This window comes from Pristiophorus japonicus, chromosome 12, assembly GCF_044704955.1.
Source record: "Pristiophorus japonicus isolate sPriJap1 chromosome 12, sPriJap1.hap1, whole genome shotgun sequence".
Taxonomy (NCBI): Eukaryota; Metazoa; Chordata; class Chondrichthyes; family Pristiophoridae; genus Pristiophorus; species Pristiophorus japonicus.
Genome location: NC_091988.1, coordinates 182,511,027 through 182,528,446, shown reverse-complemented (window position 1 = coordinate 182,528,446; position 17,420 = coordinate 182,511,027). Strand labels below are relative to the sequence as shown.

The window sequence follows — 17,420 nt, the reverse complement described above, 5'->3', positions numbered from 1 at the left end:
GGGCCTATATGACAGAATTCTCTGAACAGTACGCTCTACTTTTTGGTTAATGAATTAAATGGTATATTAAAAATAGGTCACAATTCAGCAATTCTGCATATTCAAATTATACTCTGTGGGGGAAAAAAAAACATAATCCTTCCTGCATGATAAGTGAACATTAAAAATGTCTTTGAATTTTGTATACTTTAGCATGCTTTATCATTTTCTTCATCCTTTTAACAGATTTGCGATAAACTATTGTATTCGAGGTTTAAATGCCATTTATCTCTTCAGAGAATTACCCTTCTTCAATGGGACAGGATTATTCCTCCCATCAACCAATCATAAATTAGTCAATAATGAGTCAGATTTAAAATCATAAAATCACGGAAATTCCAACACAGGTAGAGGTCATTTCAGCCCAGCATGCTTGTGCCAATATCAGTTCTACATTGCAGTTATCAACTTTCATCCCATTTCCCTGCACCTTGTAATATTTTTTTCTCTTCAAGTGTTTATCAAATTCCATCTTAAATGCTGTGATTGGCCCTGCTTCTACAGTCACTTGCAATAATGCACTCTATAGTTTTATAACCCTTTGTGTGACAAAAAAAAAATCTTACCTCTCTTTAACAGCCCATAGTTCGCCACCATTTAGTTCTAACAATGTTTTTTTTGGAGCTAACTTAGTTTCGCCAAGGGTATAACATAGTCCTTAACAGATAATGGCCGATTTTTTTAGTTAAGATTTTTATGACGTCACTCAGGGTCAAACCCACCCATAACGCCATTTTTACACGTTTTTGCGAGTTTCGCCAATAAGGATTTTTTTCAAAAATGGCACTGGGGACCGCCTTGAAAAACCTCACTGTACCAAATCGGAGTCCAATCGAAATCGCCGTTACAGACGCCATCTTGTTTATCTCCCTCGGCCGGACACAGGAGCTCAGTGCTGGGCTTCCAAAGAAGCCGGGGGTGTGGGGGGGGGGAGGTGGAAGCCAAGACGGGAAGAGGGGCGGCAGCAGAGGGATCTTTCGAGCCAAGGATAGGGCCTCTCAGGTACTCATTTTCAAATGAAAGGCTGTATGGCCAGTTGGCTCGGGAAAGGGACAAAATAAAATAGCCAAACTAGTGGTGCAAGCAATGAAAGTTGAACTGTAAAACAACCTTGAACTCTTCTGATGAGAAAAAAGTATAAGCTGGCTTTTACCATTAACCCATCTTTCTTGATAAGATACTTTCTGCAGGGCAGTCAGATCATTCTTCTTGTTTTTCATTGTCTGCAGTTATTTCCTTGCTCTTTGTTCTTTCAGCAGCAGCGGGGCCATTCGGTCGGGGATAGGGGCAGCAGTGGGGACCATTCAGCCGGGGATAAGGGCAATAGCGAGGCCATTCGGCCGGGGATAGGGGCGGCAGCGAAGGTTCCTTTTGGCTGGGGATAGGGGCAGAAAATGCTGGCTTTCTCAGCGGTCGGAACGGGAATAATCAGCACAGGTTAGCTACAGAGTAAAGCTGTACAATTACACTTTACCCTGGAAACCTAAATGCTTGGGCATGTGCACAGTTTTTCGGCACTATCAATTAGCTCCACCCACAGAAGCTAAGGTCTTTCTGCACGCTGCCAAATTCAAAGAGAAAAATGGCAAAACTTCGATTTTTTTTTGCCGCTACTTCGACTGAAAAAAAATCGGCCGTTAATCTTAAATAGCGCCAAAAAAAGGCAATGTGGAATATTGGGCCCTTTATGCTTTTAGTTCCAATCATAATGTTTTACTCCCAATAGTGGACATAATCATTCACAACATAACACAATATTCACAATACAACAGTGACTACACTCCAAAAGTACTTCATTGGTTGTAAAGCATTTTGAGATGTCCGATAGTCGTGAAAGGTAAATGCAAATTTTTTTTTTACTATTTACTTTCTTAGAAATTTGAGCACTTTTATTTAGATATCTCCTTTAAATTCCTTTACTTGAGTAAATACAGACCTCGCTTTTCAAGCCTCTCATCCTGGTATTATCCAAGAAAATCTAAGTTGCACCTTTCTATAAGCGAGGTGTTCAAAACTGCACACACTACTCCAACTAACATCTTGTACAGATAAATCGTCTCCACATGCTTCTGTATTTAATGTCTCTACTTATCTATTATGTACTAAATTCACTATGCTTCAATGAAAACTCGTAATAAAGTAGCTGCATAAATTTTACTCTTGTACTTGGCACTTTTCAATGACAAAAGGTGTCACACTTGGTGAAAAACAATAGCTCCGCTTTTATAGTTAGTGCATATTATCTAGATAATGCAATTTGGCAAAGGGCTCCCGGGTTTGCTTTCGGAAAAACAAAATTCCACTGCCATTTTACTTCAGTAACTGAGGTTTCTAATATACACAATAAAGGTATAAACATTTTTTTTTAAATCAAAAAAATATTACATATTCCACAGTAACATTTTAAAATTGATCCATAGAATTGGTTTTATATATTTTAATTCCTTTAGTAACAGTTTCAGTTGAAGGCATCAGCCTCTCTCAAAAGTGTAGGCTTGGACTTGATCTTTTTGCCTAGATCAGTGATTCTACCATTACCTATACCAAACTCATTTAGCTTATGCTGGATATGTTGGTTTTCTGTCAAGTTAGCATTAAAAAAAAAATCAAAACTTTTAAACACTGTATTCAGACTATTTGTTACAAACAAACAACGAAAAGACCATCGAGACCTTTAATCCTGCCCCCTCCTGTTAAAGGTCGCACACTGTCCACCAACCCTGGGCAACACAGCCTCCTGGTGGGGGACAAAAGAGGAAAAAACCGGCAGTCAATTCAGCAACGACTATAGGAGATTCCTCTTGTGACTCTCCAAGCAAGCTCCAGGAAAGGTAAACACAGATTGTTTAATCTAAGCTTGCCATTACTATTTTTCAACTCACTTAAGAAAGCTCCTGTTCACATTTTCTTTTTACAGAGTAGCACTGCTGCAACTTCAATATATTGGGTCCAAGTTTCCACAAGAAAAAAAACGGGCGCCCCTCCGAGCTGGGCGCCCGTTTTTCGCGCCTAAAAAATCCTCGGTATTCTCCACCTACTTACAGGTCCTCTGGCCCTCGGCGCAGCCAGCACGAGCTGTGGGGGGGCGGAGCCAGGTCCCGGCGCTGAAAACAGTGCCGGGACCTCTGCACATGCGCGCTACAGTCGGCACGCAAGTGCAGTAGCTCCAGGCGCCGAACTGTGTGGGAGGGGCCCGAAGCACGCAGCCCCTAGCCCTGGCCCAATGGCCTCACTGGGGCTGCGTGAATGAGGCTCCTCCCACGGCCAGCTCCTGCTCTCCCCCCCCCCCCCCCCCCCGCCGACCAGACTCCGTCTGTCTGTCTGTCTCTCTCTCAGCGACACGAACGGCTTTCTCCCCCCCCCCTATCCCCTCCCGCTCAGCGACACGAACGGCTTTCTTCCCTTTCTCCCCCCCTCCCCCCTCCCCTCTCGCTCAGCGGCACGAATAGCTGCAGAATTCTCCCTGGCTGAAGCACTTTCACACAGGTAGGAAGATGGTTTATTTAATCTTTTCTTGGCTTATAAATGTTTATTCAGGTTGGATTTATTTGTAGAATATTTGTAGAAGTATAAATAAGGATTTATTGTCGAATTTAATGAGTTCCCTCCACCCCCCCCTCACCACCACCTCGTTCTGGACGCCTAATTTGTAACCTACACCTGATTTTTTAATCCGTAGAACAGGTTTTTTCAGTTCTACAAAAATCTTCACTGGCTCCATTCTACTTTAGTTTGGAGTACATTTTCATTGTGGAAACTTTCAAATCAGGTGTCAGTGACCGGACACGCCCCCTTTTGAAGAAAAAATTCTGTTCTAAAGTAGAACTGTTCTACCTGACTAAAACTGCAGAAAAATGTGGAGAATTGCGATTTCTAAAATAGTCCGTTCTCCACCAGTTGCTCCTAAAAATCAGATGCGAATCATGGCCCAAGTTTCCACATGATTCGCACCTGATTTTTAGGAGCAACTGGTGTAGAACGGAGTATCTTAGAAATCGGAATTCTCCACATTCAGTTTTCTGCAGTTCTAGTCAGGTAGAAAGTTTCACTTTGGAACTGAATTTTTTTTTCCAAAAGGGGGCGTGTCCGGCCACTGACGCCTGATTTGAAAGTTTCCAGTGAAAACGCAGTCCAAACTAACTTAGAATGGAGCAAGTGAAGATTTTTGTACGCTTGAAAAAACCAGGCGCAGGTTACAAATTAGGCGTCGGGAACGAGTTGGGGGGGGGGGGGGGGTGGAGGAGGGGGGAGGAAGGGAAGTCATTAAATTCTACAATCAATCCTTAGTTATACTTATACAAATATTATACAAATAAATCCAACCTGAATAAAAATTTATAAGCAAAGAAAAGATTAAATAAACCATGTTCCCACCTGTGTGAAAGTGCTTCAGGGCAGGCCTTTCAGGCAGCGGTGTGGCGTCGGTCTCGGGGGCAGGCAGCAAGCAGCACTTGAGGCAGCGGTGTGGCGTCGGTCTCGACGGCAGGGGCAGGCAACAAGCAGCCTTGGTGCTTGAGGCAGGCCTTCATTCCTCGCGAAGATGCAGCACCCGGATGGACTTGAGGCCATTCGGCCATGGGATTGCAGCGGCGTCAGTGGCTGGCCGGGAGCAGCAGCAGCCTTCGAGCTGTGAGGGGGACTGACTGAGGCCATTTGGACAGGGAGAGGCAGCCACAGCGACATCTTTATATTTAAATTTGCAGAATGGGTGCACCACATATTATGCAATGGTTTGCTTCCTCATGCAAGAAATTCTTTGTTCTTGGTGGAAGTTGATCCATTGCAAAGTTGAATTGGCACTTTTATTTCTTCAAACACAGTCCTTAATTTGCAGGCACCGGTTCTGCAAGTTTAGCAGTGAAAAGCTGAACTCACTGATTTCAGCAGGTGATTTATTCAGCAGTGCTGCTAAAAGCAGTCCCTCACACAGAAATATCAAGAAAATTAAAATGCAAGCCTTTGCAGGGGTCCAAGAAACAAATCTTCACTTTTTCTGCAGCACTTTTAAAAATGGCCGAGTGCCAATGTTTACTTCAGACTGCGCGTGCGCGAACGCTCCAACGCGCACCCGCAGGGTTGCCGGCACCTAGAAGCCTCATTTAAATTGCACCCGCCCCCTCCTACTTACAAAATCGGCGCGAGTGATAGGCTCCGCCCCCTGTGCGCCGCGCCAAGCAGAAATCGAGCTCCAAGGAGCTCGAGAATACCGTGTTTTTTTTCAGGCGCCGTTTATATTTAAGCTTTGCATCCAATAAAGAAACGACTTCAACAATTCTCTTTCAAGTCTTCAAATGACTGATTGCTACTTCACATACAGTCAGGTAACAGAGTGAAGGGGAATTCTGGATTATTATATACCAGTTAAATCTTTCAGTTTCTATGATTCATCACCTGATATCATGCAGAATATATTCTAAGAGCAATTATCCAGTCAAATAAGCTGCTGAATAACTGGTGCAACAACAATGTCTTGGAAAACAAAACCATAAACAGTGTACTGATTAAAAGGGCAAAGCTCAGCAAACCTAGAATAGCAATGCTTCAAAATAGAGTACAATTGTAAAATCTGCTTATTTTTTTTAATTTCAAAATATACTTTATTCGTATAAAAATTTGTGCAGTACATTCAAAAGCCGTTCAGTACGTTTAGCTGCGGTCAGCAATCCCATACACTACATTTGGGTGCTGACGGCAGTTCCGTTCGATACATTTCCTTGCTTTTCAGTTCAAGTACAATTCGGTACAATACGGGATACCTTGTAGTACATTCAACAAATTACAGTACATGTGTCACTATACAGTACACGGAATGGGTGACGGTACATTTAATTTTTTTTCTTTTCAACGTGCATTACGAAACAGACCTTACATTGTACATGGCACTACATTGGTGTTGACAGATCATGGTGCTCCATGTACACGAAAAAGAAGTTGCAAGTACAGCCCGAGGGGAGTTTTTTTTTACTGATTCCTGCCCCCGGGTTTACCGTGGCAGAAGGGCTTTAAACTGTGGCCCTTCCCCACCGTGCCTTTGCGGCGACTGCACCAATTTTAAGTGCATCCCTCAGCACGTAATCCTGGATCTTGGATTGCGCCAGTCTGCAACACGCAGACGTGGACATCTCCTTGCTCTGGAAGACCAGCAAATTTCGGCAAGACCAAAGAGTGTCTTTGACCGAGTTGATGGCCCTCCAGCAGCAGGTGATGTCTATCTCGGTGTGTGTCCCTGGGAACAGCCCATAGAGCACAGAGACCTGTGTTACGGAGCTGCATGGGATGAACCTCGACAGCAACCACTGCATCTCTTTCCAAATCTGCCTTGCGAAGGCACAATCCTGAAGGAGATGGGTGATAGTCTCATCCGCCCCACAGCCGACTCGGGGGCACCGTGCCGTGTTGCTGAGACGTCGGCTGTGCATGAGCGCTCTGACAGGTAAGGCCCTCCTCACCGTCAACCAAGCTACGTCTTGGTGCTTGTGTGACAGCTCTGGCGATAAGACGTTCTGCCAAACAAGTTCGACAGTCCGCTCAGGGAACCACCCGACAGGGTCCACCCTCTCCTTCTTTCGTAGGGCGTCCAGGACGTTACGTGCTGACCACTGTTTTATGGCCTTGTGGTCAAAGCGGATTTTTGTGAAAAACTTTTCCACGAAGGACAGGTGGACAGGCATGGTCCAGCTGGTGGTATCGTTTCGCGGCAGCGTGGCCAGGCCCATCCTTCGCAACGCCGGAGACAGGTAGAACCTCAGCACGTAGTGACACTTGGTGTTTGCATACCGGGGGTCTGTGCACAGCTTGATGCAGCTGCACACAAAGGTGGCCATCAGGATGAGGGCCACATTCGGAACATCCTTTCCTCCACTGTCCAGAGATTTGTGCATTGTGTCTCTGCGGACACGTTCCATTTTGGACCTCCAGACAAAGTGGAAGACGGCCCGGGTGACTGCCACGGCACAGGAGCGAGGGATGGGCCAGACCTGTGCCACGTGTAGCAACCCCGAGAGCACCTCACTCCTGATGACCAGATTCTTTCTTGCCATGGAGAGGAAGCGCAGCTTCCACCATCCCAGTTTTTTCTTCACCTTGGCGATACGCTCTTCCCAGTTTTTGGCGCACGCCCTGTCCGCTCCGAACCATATTCCCAACACCTTCAGGTAATCTGGCTTCACGGTGAAGGGAATAAAGGATCGGTTGGCCCAGTTGCCGAAGAACATGGCCTCGCTTTTTCTGCGATTGACCTTCGCTCCCGAGGCCAGTTCAAACTGGTCGCAGATTGTGGACCGACTGCGGATCCGAGCAAAAGATGGCCACGTCGTCCACGTACAGGGAGGTCTTGACCCGAGCGCCTCCGCTGCCTGGGATCGTCACCCCTCTAATGCCCGCATCCTTCCTGATGGACTCGGCAAAGGGCTCGATACAACATCTAAACAAGAGAGACGAGAGAGGGCAGCCTTACCCGACTCCAGATCTGATCGGAAAGCTTTCAGTTTCCCACCCGTTGATTAGAACTGCGCTGCTGATGTCTCTGTAGAGCAGCTGGATCCAATTGCGGATACCCTCCCCAAACCCCATTTTGGAGAGCACGTCCATCAGGTACGTGTGCGATATCCTGTCAAAGGCCTTCTCCTGGTCTAAGCTGATTAAGCAGGTGTCCACCCTCCTGTCCTGCACGTAGGCAATCGTATCCAAGTAGCGCCAGGCTATCAGAGATCTTCCTGCGGGGGACAGCGCAGGTCTGGTCCGGGTGGATCACCAGCTCAAGAGCAGACTTGACCCTGTTGGCGATGACCTTTGACAGGATCTTGTAGTCCACGTTGAGCAGCGAAATGGGCCGCCAGTTTTTGATTTCCTCCCTCTCCCCCTTCTGCTTGTAGATGAGGTTGATGATGCCTTTCCTCATTGATTCTGACATACTGCCAGCCAGAAGCATACCCTCGTACACTTCCAGCAGGTCTGGGCCCATCCAGTCCCAGAGCCGAATACAACTCGACCGGCAAGCCATCGCTTCCGGGAGTTTTACTCGTCGCAAGGGACCAGACGGCCTTTGTCATCTCGTCCAGAGTCTCCCGCTCGCTGTCGTTTAGGACCTCCGTGATAGACGACAGGAACAACTGGGAGGCCGCGCGGTCTGTGGGCTTGACGTCATACAGCCCGGCATAGAAGGATTTGCTGATCCTCAGCGTGTCAGGATGCGAAAACATCACAGAACCGTCTTCTTCCTTTAGGCTGGTGATCACAGAGCTCCCCCTGTGTACCTTTTGGAAGAAAAAGCGCAAACATGTCTCATCCTGCTCGACGGAGCGAACTCTGGAGCGGAAGGTGATTTTGGAGGACTCTGAGGCAAAGAGCGAGGCTTGCTGGCCCTTCACCTCTTCGAGTTCCTCCGCGACATCGACCCCCATCGACTGCAACAGGAGCAGGTTTTGCATGCTCTTCTGGAGTTGGGACAATTCCCTCTGTCTCCCTCTCGCCTCCTGAACACCTTTGAGGATGAAGAACCTCTTGATGTTTGTCTTGATTGTTTCCCACCAGTGCATGAGGGAATCGCAGAGGGGTTTTACGGTTTCTCCAACCTTTGTAATCCCTCTAGAGTTCCTCCACGTTTTCCGGAGTCAACAGTTTCACATTCAGCTTCCATATCCCTCTGCCAACTTTCTGGTTTTCCTGTGGGCGACAGTCGGCCAGTAGGAGGCAGTGGTCAGAGAAGATGTCGGTGGATCTGACCTTGAGCGTGTGGGACACAAACAGGAAGTCTATTCTGGAACGGACGGACCAGTCTGGTCTCGACCAGGTGTATCTGCGCGGTGCTCCGTCTGCAGGGTTGCTGAAAACGTCGCACAGCTTGGCATCTTTTGCCGCGTCCATCAGAAGTTTGGATGTGGCGTCCAGTTTGCTGTCGGCACTGCTGGATCGTCCAGCCGCATCGATGATGCAGTTGAAGTCACCGCCCAGAATAACCGACCTGGACGTCGCCAGTAGCAGTGGGAGCTGCTGGAAGAGGGCCAGCCGCTCGCTTCTGAGAGGCGAGGCATACACGTTAATTAGCCTTAGAGGGGAATTTTTGTACATTACATCTGCTACGAGGAGGCGGCCGTCCACCACCTCTTTAACTTCTGCTTATATTTAAACTTCACATGTCATTCTAACTACAGACAACTCTCGATTATCCGGGTCCCTCGGGAATTGGGCTATGCCAGGTAAACGATTTCTCCGTTAGAGTGAGTTGACATTACAGTTAATGCTTACAGTACTGCAGGTGTGCTCTAACCAATAGCTGTAGCGTATCTTCTAATCCTTGAATTCTAATCCTCTAGATCTAAAAACCATTTGGCTTGTTGATTACTTCCTGTAACTGTTCATGGCATTTTAATGAATTGAGAGGCAGTGGACCCGTGTGCGAGCGGGAGCGGAGGCAAGGCAGAGCGCTTAAAAGCAGTGCGGCAAGTGCAGGCTCGACAGAGGCAGTGGACCTGTGTGTGAGCAGCAGCCGGAGCGGAGGCAAGGCAGAGCGCTCAAAAGCAAGGCTCACCAGGCAACATTCGAAAGGAACATCAGAGTTTCAAAGTAACATCACACACACGGAATTTTAAATGCCGTTACAACGGTTTCCCGTTGCATCCGTGTGCGGATAATTGAGAGTTGCCTGTAATTGCGCCTCCACCAGGATGATCGGATGGACTGTATACAAGTAGACACACAGACTGAAAACTCGCGCGCCCTAAACCTTCCGAAATCCTATTGGTTTCCTAAAAAGGATCATTTCCAAACCATGGAATAGTGAGCAGTTTTGGCAGATCCCTTTGCTCCTGTCATTTAGATTCTTATTTGCCAAGTAACATGCGGCCTCCTTATTTTTCTTAAAATGTAACACCTCAGACTTATCTATGTTGAAATTAATTTGTCAATTATATGCCCATTCAGCAAGTTTATTAATGTCTTGTAATTTGTTGCCGTCCTCCTCAATGTTGACCGTTTTTGGGAGGACTACAATGGAAAGACAGTATACTATAAGTAGCACAATTTTGAAAAGTGTAGATGAGCAGAGACACCTTGGTGTCCATATACATAAATACTTAAAAGTGGCAGGGAAAGTTGATAAAGTGGTTAAAAAAACATATGGGTTACTTGGGTTTATAAAAAAAAGTATAGAATATAAAGGCAAAGTGATTATGCTGGAACTTTATAAATCACTGGTTAGGCCTCAGCTGGAGAATTGTGGACAATTCTGGGTACCACATTTCAGGAAAGATGTAAAAGCCTTAGAAAGTGTGCAGAGGGGGTTTACCACGAACGATGGACTTCAGTTATGAGGAGAGGTTGGAAAAGTTAGAACTGTTCTCCTTGGAACAGAGAAGGTTGAGAGGAGACCAAATAGAGCTTTTCAAGAGAGATTTTGATAAAGTAGATGGAAAAAAACTATTCCCTCTGGCAAGTGCCTCAATAACCAGAGGTCATAATTTTTAATCATTAGCAAAAGATCTAGAGGGGAGGTGAGGAGAATTTTTTTTTGCTCAGAGATTTGTCGAGATCTGAAACGCTTTAACTGAAAAGGTGGTGGAAGCTAATACCGTAAATAATTTCAAAAGGGAGTTGGACAGTTACTTGAAGATGAGGAACTTAAGAGTTACGGACAAAAAGCAGGGATCTGGGACTAAGCATGGCCGCTCTTTCAATGAGACAGCACAAGCACGATGGGCTGAATGGGCTGTAAGTTTCCATGATTATAAAAGAAGAATAAAAAGTGTTTTTTTTTCCAGAGGCTCGGGAGATGCAAGATAAAACAGCATACGGCTCTCTATAATCAGAATGATTTTTCAACCAACTTCTTGGCAATCATACTTTAACCTATAAATACATTATACTACATCAGACCTAATCTAATGTGCCTTTACCACTTTTCATCTCACAACTTCAATATATATTTACTACAAAACAAGCTTGGGAGTTTGTTGATACTTTGCCATTTATTCCAGTACATTTTGCATCCAATAAAGAAACTTAAGACTTCTAAATTAATTCATTTAAATTGCTCTGTAGAGAATCTCAATAATCTCAAGATTTGCCCTTCTCATGGATGACTGAATCACAGAAAGGTTGCCAGGAAGAGGGCTTTCAATATTACTGACGAAGACCTGTACACTGACGCTGAGGCTCACATCCCAGCCCTCACGTGCAGTCAGAAAACAGGCACGGACGGAGGTAGCAGAGGCAGAGTGCCACATCCATTGTGCCTCGAACGGTGGAGCAGTGCAGAAAAAAAATCAATGACCTGGCTGAGACAGGGAAGGCAAGACACTCACCATGCTCTACCTTTCTTCTTTGCCCACTGTGATCACCACACTCAAGTGCCTGAGGTGGGACAAGATAATCATGAACCCATCAGCAAAAATACTCTGAAAAATGTAGACCAGTCGCTCCTTCAATTATTTCACACACTCAAAATTGCAAGCTTAATCTTTCTCTATTTCTCAATGCTCCAGGACAGTGACCCGGTCTTCTTACCCTACGTTGTGGAGGAGATGGGGAGGGGAAAGGAGGAAGAGGAAAGAGGGGCAGCTTCCGGAGGAGGTGGAGGAAGTGGACTCTGGCTTTGTTGTGCAACTTGTGTCTATGGTGCATCTCCGCTCTTTCTTGGCAGGCAGCCTCCTTCCACCCCCAACCTTCAGGTCACCCCCAAGCAGAGTCAGCTGGCTTTTCTCAACTGGGTACCAGTGCAAACACATTCTACTAGGGTGAGCAAGTGATTCAACACAGATGAACAGTCCAGATTTCTGGTCCAGGAGGAGATGTATTCAGGCGAGGGGATCGATAGTTGAGTGTATTGAACTCACTTACACCCAATATTCTCCAATCTTTTTGGCCGCCTATTTGCCTTGCACCCTGATTGCGTGTGTCTCTGGAACTACGGAGGATCCTCAATGACCATCCCAGAAAGTCCTACAGATTCATAATTTTAAGCTAAAATCTACACAGGGTGCCCTGGGGAATTGTGCTTGGTCCCACTCTGTTCCTAGTCTTTAGCAATGACGTCTGGATGTCAGGGAAGCAGATGTCCTTGCTATTCACGACATCATCTTCCACAAAGTGGCTAATTCCCCATTTGAAAGTGAAGCAGTAACTGAATTACTGCAGTCAGATATCAACACAGTCAACTGACAAGTGATGCATTATTTTCAATACCAAGGTCAAGTCAGCCTGATTATAATGTTACAAACTAATTCAGACCCTTAAATGCCAAGATAAAAACAGAAAATGCTGGAAATACTCAGCAGGTCAAGCAGCATCTGTGGAGAGAAACTGAGTTAACGTTTCAGGTCGATGACCTTTCATCAGAACTGGAAAATGTTACCAAATACTAAGGTTTTTCTGTTCCCCCTTTTCACTCAGTTTTTCCTTTTCCTGTTTATTTTCTGTTTATCGAGGTGGCCCACCATGGAATAACTGAATTCCACAGAATTCACTGCTGCTCAGTATGGCCATTTAATGGTAAAATACTGTTACACAGAGGGAAGGAATGCAAGGTAAAAAATGGAAGATAACGCAATCCAAGCCAGTTTCCTGCACCTTCTAGTGGCCGTGGACTTGAAAGTATTTCCTGCGTTTCAGTCAGGTAACTAATAGAATGAATGAGAGAGAAGAGAAAGGGTAGAGAATTTTTTTTAAAGGGAGAGAAGATAAATTTTAAAATCTCTTTACATTTTAAGGAACTAGATCTGACTGACAAGATCAAAGTTCACTGTAGTTAAGAGGGAAGAGTAATCACTGCTATTATTGATAACTGTGGAATGTCAGATTGCAGATGGGAGTGGTCTGTCTTGCATTCAAAGGAAGCCATTAAGTCCAAATGTGCCAACTGCACAAGTGAAATGTCACCTCCCTTACAGAAAAACGGAGAGAATCTTATTTTCTTTTACAATGAAAACTACAGCAACGTACATTTATAGCGTTTAACATCTAAAAGCATCCAAAGGTAATGCACAGAAAAAAGGCATCGACGTCATTTTTTTTTTTGCGTAACTGTTAAGCCAAAGGCTTTGTTGAAGAGATGGGTTTTAAGGCGGCTTTGAAAGGCAGAGAGAGAATTACAAAAGGCACAGGTGTTTGGGGTCAGAGTTCCAGGGAAACGGTGATAGAAGTCGATGCATGTGTAGGACATTCAAATAGAAGGAGGAAAACCCTGATAGGTTAACCATTCGAGTATTGATATAGCTCCTTCTGTTGTCTAAAGATTTGGTTATTTATATATTTTTGTCTGTCTGAATATGTACTACAGAATGGCTCTGTGGATTTTATTCAGAGGGACTGGATTTAAAATGTTGAATTATGCATTATACCCATTTCAGGAATTTAGACCAGCATGCTACACCTCTGAAAATTTCAACAACAGCCCTTACATTTGGTTAATTCAATAATAAACTGGGAAACAATAATTCTTCAGGCAGATTCACTCTGACCATTTTGGCACGGTGAACAGCTTCAAAAGTCCCAAAGCCATTCTGAAGCTCCAACTATGCCCCAAAAATATTTTGCACTAACTGTTGCAAGGAATTATTTAAATTCCTGGCCCTGTGACTTACTGGAACTTCAATTACACATTTAAAAAAATATTTATGTTGCATCATAACATTTCCAAGAACAAATGCAAACTCCAGATTTCAATTCTTCATTCTGCAGGTCAAAAAGGGCCTTTACCTTTACTGGAATGTAAGATTGCAGTGTTTACAACTTTAAACTCACCAAGCTAGAGATCTAAATTATTAAAATAGCTTTTGGGCTGTATTTGTCCTCCCCTTTTAAACCCAATCTCTGTGGGATTTTCAAGAATAGAGAGGAAATGCATCTCATAAAAGAATAGGGACTATTAAAACATCCTCTGTGCATATATTAGGTCACTTTAACATTCGGCATTAAACAACGACAAACACCATTCTCAGGTCATGTCAGTTCTGACAAAGGGTCAGAGCTGAAACGATAACTCTTTCTCGCTCCACAGATGCTGTCTGACCTGCTGAGTATTTCCAGCATTTTTAGGTTTTATTTCAGATTTCCAGCATCTGCAGTTTTTTGCTTTTGCACAAAAAGAAATCGTCAGATCATTCAGTATTGAATTCTGCTTTATCCATGAATAAAAATATTCTTTTGCAGAAATAGTTTTTAAATGCTCCTTAAATGCCGTGTGACAACGACATCAAATGACTCTAAAATTTTGCTTTTTAAGCTTGTAGAATTAGATGAACAATGATCTGGACTACTTTACAATGTAGAAAACACAAAATATTTGCCAAAGTAAATGAATTCAGTTTCTTGCAAGACATCAAAAAGGTTGACTTACCCAAATGGAAGGCGACAATGGCACAAGTAGATTGTTTCTTGTCACTGAAGAAAATCGATGTTGAACAAACTGTTTAACAGGATAATTTCTTTCTTCAGACATTACTTTCAGTTACTGATCACAACCGGAAATTCAGCATCTTCTGATACAAGGGTCATGCTACCTCAAAAACGACGACCATTTCTACCACCAACCCACTAATCTGCCGAACAAGCTCCATTCTACTACATCCTGTGCAGCACCATCCACAAACTGCACTGGATCGGACGTGCCAAACACATTGTAAACTAACTTTCCCTGACTGACAGTGCACAGGAAGACCCCCCCTCCTCCCTTCCCTGCCCAACCAAATGGACTTCCTTTTAAACACATATGCTTTCAGCTTAATGACACATTCACTTTCAAAATGATTTGCTCAGCGCAACATTTCACAACTGTATATATAGCATCTACAGTATTGTCGGATTTTCTCACAAATAGCTACTTTACAGCAGGGTTAAAGCAATTAAATCTCAGTACAATATTGCTATATTTTCTAAGCACGGTTAGCAATAGAGAGTCCATTCCAACTCACAACCAAGTATTTTACAATACACCATTAAATGACAACCATCAACATCTGTGACTGGCATCATTCGTGTACAGACCTGTGCAATAGTTCACCAATTGTCCACTCAGAATTTTTCCATTTGTTTCAAAATTGGCTTTGAATACAAAATGCATTAGTATGCACTTTTCAGACAGTGGTGATAATAAAGGCTTTAAAATGAGTTTTAAGTGACGGCTATTTTGTACACAGTGCAAAGGCGTCAGAACTGGTTCAGTTACAAACATAATTTGTTTTCCCTGTACAATTCACATTCAGGATTTTAAAAAAATATACATTTAAAAGAAAACCCCACTCTTTATAGCTGTAACTTTGCTAGTTATTTTAAAGATTGTGCAATGGGTCAATTACAGTATCCTATAAAGTTCCCCAAAAGCAGCTATTTACCATAATAAACCCTTGACCAGAAACTGGAGCTGATCTTTAAACTAGTAAAATGGGGGGTGGGGTGGGGTGGGGGGAGGATCTGGTGGAAATAACATAACTCTGAAGAAGTAGGAGATGAGAGTACTACTCACATCAAAGAAAGGAGTGAAAGCCAGATAAACAATCAGGAAACAAATACAGATTATAAAATAATGAGGAACAATTAATTAAATGAAATTAAATTGCCTGTACAGTTTTCAAACAAAATGAGGTAACTGGAGGCAATAATACAGAGCGAGGAGCCAGATGTAGTAGAGATAACTGAAACATGGCTACAAAAGAACAGAACTAGCAATTAAATATTGCAGGATATAATGGCCTAGATTTTGCGGTGGGTATCCAGAGATGTCTGCGCTCCTTTAATTCTGCCCTCTTTAACGATCCCCGATTATAATCGCTCAACCATTGGTGGCAGTGCCTTCTATTGCCACGGCCAAAGTTCTGGAACTCCCTGCCTAATCCCTCCTTCAAGGCACTCCTTAAAACCTACCTCACCAGCGTTAATTTCTACATATGTGGCTTGGTCTCAAATTTTTTATCTTATAATACTCCTGTGAAGTGCCTTGGGACGTTTCACTACGTTAAAGGCGCTATATAAATACAAGTTGTTGTTGGTATGACGGCATACTCGGAGTACACGACACCGCCTTTGAAATCCACCGCAAGTTCAGGATTTAAGCGCATGGATTTGCGGTCTGTCAACGTACGCATTGACAGGCCATCTGCTCTGCATCCGGAAACCTAATTGCCGGCGCAGAGTTGGGCTATTTGCTCAACAACTGCCCAGCAATTACGCACAGAAATTCTACGACTGGTGGAAACAGGCACAGAGCCTGTTTCTGCAGCTTATGAGGATACCAGGAGATGAAAAACATGCTTTTTATTAATTAAATGACTTAAAAGCTTTAATGAGAAACAATGCTAGTGTACGCTAAAGATGCAGGTTTTAAAAAAATATTTCATAACTTTCTGCACAGCAGACAGTATTTGTTTACAAGTGGGAATTATGAGTAATAAATTGGATTCCCACGATAGAAGAAAACTCTTTATTTTAAAGGCTGGGGTTACTTGTGCATGAAACACAAAAGGATAGTATGCAGGTACAGCAAGTGATCAGGAAGGCCAATGGTATCTTGGCCTTTATTGCAAAAGGGTTGAAGTATAAAAGCAGGGAAGTCTTGCTAGCTATATAAGGTATTGGTGAGGTCACACCTGGAATACTGCGTGCAGTTTTGGTTTCCATATTTACAAAAGGATATACTTGCTTTGGAGGCAGTTCAGAGAAGGTTCACTAGGTTGATTCCGGGGATGAGGAGGTTGACTTATGAGGAAAGGTTGACTAATGAGGAAAGGTTGAGTAGGTTAGGCCTTTACTCATTGGAATTCAGAAGAATGAGAGGTGATTTTATCGAAACATGTAAGATTATGAGGGGGCTTAACAAAGTGAATGCAAAGAGGATGTTTCCACTGATGGGGGAGACTAGAACTAGAGGGCATGATCTTAGAATAAGGGGCCGCCCATTTAAAACAGAGATGAGGAGAAATTTCTTCTCAGAGGGTTGTAAATCTGTGGAATTCACTGCCTCAGAGAGCTGTGGAAGCTGGGATATTGAATAAATTTAAGACAGAAATAGACAGTTTCTTAAACGATAAGGAGTTATGGGAAGTGGGTAGGGAAGTGGACCCGAGTCCATGATCAGATCAGCATTGGTCTTATTGAATGGTGGAGCAGACTCGAGGGGCCGTGTGGCCTACTCCTGTTCCTATTTCTTATGTTCTTATGAAGAAATGTCGTAATTTAAATGAATGAAAGATAATCTGTTTTCTGATTGGAGGTCCAGGCCCATGTGATCCCAACAATGCTTCTGCACAGGCTGCGTCCCTGGGATCTGTGGGCCATTACGCTGCCCTCCTATTCGCAGTGTCAGACCGCATGCTTTCGCAGGAGACCCGCCATCAGGTAGGTGGGCATTCTTTTCGTGGACAGTGTACTCTGGAGATACGCCTCTGACCGCA

At 44.0% G+C, this 17,420-nt stretch overlaps 1 protein-coding gene across 3 annotated transcripts in view; it reads right to left on the bottom strand.

The window, feature by feature from the left end:
- Positions 1 to 17,420, bottom strand: part of LOC139277585 (phosphatidate phosphatase LPIN2-like) — a 102,804-nt gene that overhangs the window by 69,019 nt on the left and 16,365 nt on the right. Inside the window, exon 2 of one of the 3 annotated variants that reach the window (XM_070896257.1) lies at positions 14,372 to 14,415. The exons of the other annotated variants lie outside the window; for them this stretch is intronic. The gene's annotated coding sequence lies outside the window, so the exon portion shown is untranslated. The remainder of the gene's footprint in view (positions 1 to 14,371; positions 14,416 to 17,420) is intronic. 3 annotated transcript variants of the gene reach the window in all.